This window comes from Chiloscyllium plagiosum, chromosome 48 (genome assembly GCF_004010195.1).
Source record: "Chiloscyllium plagiosum isolate BGI_BamShark_2017 chromosome 48, ASM401019v2, whole genome shotgun sequence".
NCBI classification, from domain to species: Eukaryota; Metazoa; Chordata; class Chondrichthyes; order Orectolobiformes; family Hemiscylliidae; genus Chiloscyllium; species Chiloscyllium plagiosum.
In genome coordinates this window covers 8,746,226-8,751,680 of record NC_057757.1, presented here as the reverse complement: position 1 = coordinate 8,751,680, position 5,455 = coordinate 8,746,226, and the positions used below count along the sequence as shown (strand labels likewise).

The 5,455-nt window shown below is 49.5% G+C and overlaps 1 long non-coding RNA gene across 1 annotated transcript in view; it reads right to left on the bottom strand.

Annotated features, from left to right (window-relative positions):
• Positions 1-4,583, bottom strand: part of LOC122544372 — a 16,096-nt gene extending 11,513 nt beyond the window's left edge. Inside the window, exon 1 of the long non-coding RNA XR_006310329.1 lies at positions 4,358-4,583. This is a non-coding gene — a long non-coding RNA (uncharacterized LOC122544372). The remainder of the gene's footprint in view (positions 1-4,357) is intronic.
• Between the last annotated feature and the right edge of the window lie 872 nt (positions 4,584-5,455).

The following is a 5,455-nucleotide window of genomic DNA, read 5'->3' as shown; positions in this document are numbered from 1 at the left end:
GTTCCTTCACAACATTAACCCTGTCTGTGCATCCCTATGATCAGCATCTTCACATCACTCGTCCTGACAGTGCACGCCTACGATCTTCACCTCCACGTCACTAATCCTGAGCGTGCATTCCACTGATCAGCACCTCCGCATCATTAACCATGACAGTGCATCCCTGTGATAAGCACATCCACATCACTGACCATGACAATGCAACACTATGATCAGCACCTCCACATCAAAAACCCTGACAGTACATCCCGATGATCATCACCTCCATGTCATTAACCCTGACAGTGCATCCCTATGATCAGCAACCCCACATCACTAAGCCTGAGAGTGCATCCCTAAGATCAGCACCTCCACTTCACTAACCCTGTCAGTGCATCCCTATGATCAGCTTCTCCACATTGCTAACACTGAACGTGCATCACTTTGATCAGCACTTCCACATCACTATCCCTGACTGTTCATCCCTGTTATGAGCATCTCTAAATCACTAACCCTTCAGTGCATTCATATGATCAGCAGCACCACATCACTGACCCTAACAGTGCATCCATATGATCAGCATCACGAAACCTAGCAGTGCTTCCCTATGATCAGCACCTCCATATCACTAACCCTGATAGTGCATACTTATGATCAGCACCTCCACGTCACTAACTCAGACAGTACATCTCTATGACGATCACCTCCACATAATTCACCCTGGCAGCACATCCCGATGATTAGCACATCCACAGCACTCGTACTGACAGTGCATCCCTATGACCAGCGCCTCCACATCACTAATCCGGACAGTGCATCTCTCTGATCAGCAGCTCCACATCACTTACCCTGGCAGTGCAAACTAGGATCAGCACCTCCACATCACTACCCCTGACACTCCATTCCTCTGATCAGCACCTCCACATCACTGACCATGACAGTGCATCCCTATGATCAGCACCTCCACATCAACCACCCAGACAGTGCATCCCTCAGATCAGCACCTCCACATGGCTAACCCTGGCAGTGCAAACTAAGATCAGCACCTCCACATCACTACCCCTGACACTGCATTCCTCTGATCAGCTCCTCCACCACACTAACCCTGTCTGTGCATCCCTATGATCAGCACCTCCACATCACTAATCCTGACATTGCAGCCCTATAGTCAGCACCTCCACATCACTAACCTTGTCAGTGAATCCCAAAGATTGGCACCTCCACATTCCTCACCCTGACAGTGCATTCCTATGTTCAGCACCTCCTCATCAGTAACTCTAACAGTGCATAACCATGATCAACTCCTCCACATCACTAACCCTGACAGCGCATCCCTAAGAGCAGCACCTCCACATCACTATCCCTGACATTGCATCAGGATGATCAGCCCCTCCAAATCACTATTCCTGACAGTGCCTTCCCATGATCAGCAACTCCAATCACAAACACTAACAGTGCATCCCTGTGATCAGCAGCTCCACTTCACTAACTCTGACAGTGCATCACTATGATCAGCACCTCCATATCAGTAACCCTGACAGTGCATCTCTATGGTCAGCGCCTCCACATCTCTTACCCTCTGAATCTCTCTGGTCATCACGTCCACATCACTTACCCTGAAAGTTCATCCCTATGGTCGGAACTTCCACATCACTAACGCTGACAGTGCATCCCGACAATCATCACCTCCACATCACCAAATCTGTTAGATCATCCCAATGATCAGCACGTCCACATCACTCACCCTGACAGTGCATCTCTTAGATCAGTACCTACACATCACAAACCCAGACAGTGCATCCCTATGATCAGGTCCTCCACATCAGTAACCCTGAAAATGCATCCCTATGATCAGCACCTCCACATTGCTAACCCTAACAGTGCACCCCTATGATCAGCAACCCCACTTCACTAACCCTAACAGTGAGTCTCTGTGATCAGCACCTCCACATTACAAACCTTGACAGTGCATCCCTTTGATCAGCACCTCCACATCATTAACCCTGACAGAGCACCCTATGATCAGCACTTCCACATCACTAACCCTGACAGTGCGTCCCTATGATCAGCTCCCCCACATCACTAACCCTGACAGTGCATCCCTATGATCAGCACTTCCACATCACTAACCCTGACAGTGCGTCCCTATGATCAGCTCCCCCACATCACTAACCCTGACAGTGCATCCCTATGATCAGCACTTCCACATCACTAACCCTGACAGAGCACCCTATGATCAGCACTTCCACATCATTAACCCTGACAGTGCGTCCCTATGATCAGCTCCCCCACATCACTAACCCTGACAGTGCGTCCCTATGATCAGCACTTCCACATCATTAACCCTGACAGAGCACCCTATGATCAGCACTTCCACATCATTAACCCTGACAGTGCGTCCCTATGATCAGCTCCCCCACATCACTAACCCTGACAGTGCATCCCTATGATCAGGGCTTCAATATCACTAACCATGAGAGTGCATTGCTATGCTCATCACCTCCACATCTCTAAGTATGACAGTGCATCCCTATGATCAGCACCTCCACATCACTGACCCAGACATTGCATCCATATGATCAGCAACTCCACATCACTCACCCTGACAGTGCACCCAATGATCATCACCTCCACATCACTAACACTGACCGTGCATCCCCATGATCAGCACCTCCACATCACTGACCCAGACAGTGCATCCATATGATCAGCAACTCCACATCACTCACCCTGACAGTGCACCCAATGATCATCACCTCCACGTCACTAACCCTGACAGTGCATCCCAACAATCATCACCTCCACATCACTAACACTGACTATACATCCCCATGATCAGCACCTCCACATCCCTCATCCTGACGATGCACCCTATGATCAGCATCTCTACATCTCTACCCCAGACAGTGCATCCCTATAATCAGCACCTCCACTTCACTAACCCTGACAGTGAATCCCTATGATCAGCTCCTCCACATTACAAACCTTGACAGTGCATCCCTTTGATCAGCACCTCCACATCCCTCATCCTGACAGTGCACCCTATGAACAGCATCTCTACATCTCTACCCCAGACAGTGCATCCCTATAATCAGCACCTCCACTTCACTAACCCTGTCAATGCATCCCTGTGATCAGCACCTCCATATTACTAACCCTGACAGTGAATTCCTATGATCAGCTCCTCCACATCACTAACCCTGGAAGTTAATTCATTTTCTGAGCATCTCCACATCACTAACCCTGACAGTGCATCCCCATGATTAGTACCTCCACATCACCAACCCTGACAGTGCATCTCTATGATCAGCTCATCCATATCACACACCCTGACAGTACATCCTTATGATCAGCACCTCCGCATCACTAACCCTGTCAATGCATCCCTATGATAAACACCTCCACATCACTCATACTAACAGTGCGTCCCTATGATCAGCACCTCCACATCACTATCCCAGACAGTACATCCCTTTGATCATCCCCTACACATCACTACCCTTGACAGTGCATCCATATGATCAGCACCTCCACAACACTAACCCTGACATTGCATCCCAACAATCATCACCTCCACATCACTAACACTGACTGTGCATCCCCATGATCAGCTCCTCCTCATCACTAACCCTGATCGTGCATCCCTATGATCAGCATTTCCACTTCACTAACCCTGTCAGTGAATCCCTGTGATCAGCTCCTCCACATTACAAACACTGACAGTGCATCCCTTTGATCAGCACCTCCACATCACTAACCCTGGCAGTTAATTCCTTTTATGAGCACCTCCACATCACTACCCTGACAGTGCATCCCCATGATTAGTACCTCCACATCACCAACCCTGACAGTGCTTCTCTATGATCAGCTCATCCATATCACTAACCCTGACAGTGCATCACTTTGCTCATCACTTCCACATCACACACCCTGACAGTGCATCCCTATGATCAACACCTCCGCATCACTAACCCTGTCAGTGCATCCCTATGATCAACACAACACCTCCGCATCACTAACCCTGTCAGTGCATCCCTATGATCAACACCTCCACATCACTCATACTGACAGTGCATTCCTATGATCAGACCCTCCACCTCACTAATACTGAGTGTGTCCCTATGATCAGCTCCTCTACATCACTAACAATAACAGTGCAACCGTATGATCAGCACCTCCACATCGCTAACCCTCAGAATGCATCCCTATGATCAGCTCCTCCACATCACTGACCCTGACAGTTCACCCCTATGACCAGGACCTCTACAACACGAAACATAACAGTACATCCCTATGATCAACACCTCCACATCGTTGGCCCTGGCAGTACATCCCGGATCAGGAAGATCGAGGCAAGACTGGGGCCGGTTTTTATTACCATTCCAACGTTGCGAAATGGGATTGACTCCAGCGGAATCTCTTCTCTCCGCCTCCACCCCCAACAACTAACATCATTCCATTACGAACGTCACTTTGTTCAGACAGTCGGCCCTCCGGACACACCGCATTAACCACCATCATTACTTTCAGGAACGGCACTTTGTTGACACAGTCCGCTCTTCCGCCGAGGCTGCCCCTTTCTGGTTGTGGCCGGCCGCCGCCAATTTAGCTCCAGGCCCCACCCCCTCAGGCCCCGCGCGCGGGAGATGGCGGTTAACGGCCGCCTCGTGCCCCAAGTGACCGTTCGCAGCTGCTTCAGGGAAAAACTCCCCGTTCAAGAGAAATAACCCTTAATACAAATACGGAAAATGTACCGCCTCCTGGTGTCACCAGACAGAATAATATGGACCAGAATGAGAAATCCTCACAGACAGAGAGGGGAAAGTGATGCAGAAACTGTGCGTCGAAGCACGAAGTCCCAAAGCGCTCTCTCCCCGAAGGACGGCCGCCCCCGGACTCCAAAAGATGTCTCAGCCCTCAGCTTCTAATCATGCAGCTCTCCCTCAGTTCTGACAGCATCACATTGAGGTATTGCGTCGGAACCAATCCTCTGACAAAGTGGCATACTCTGAGCGATGAATTCCTCACAGTAAGGCGGACCCTCTGATCATGAGGCCTTCCCTCGCAACTGACTTTCTGAGAATGAGGCAGTCCTTTAGCACTGACCCTCTGATGGAGATACAATACCCTGGTACTGGCCACCTAATTGTGAGGCCCAACTTCAAAGAGAACAAAGAGGGAATCGCCTGACAGAACTGGAACAGGCCCTTCGGCCCTCCAAGCCTCTAAGCTGGGTCAGTCTATTGGCAGTAACGCATTACTGGGAAGGTTAGTCCTGACAGTTCCTCATAGTCAGAGGGACAATACAGAGGAAATGCCTCATAGTTGTAGGGACAATACTGCGATATGGCTACAAAATAACAGGGTCAGAGGATCAACGCACTCAAAACTGACAAATGTGTGTTGCCTCAGGAATGCCCTTTGACAATATGGCACTCGATCAAATCTGACCATATTAAGATGCACATTGTCTTTT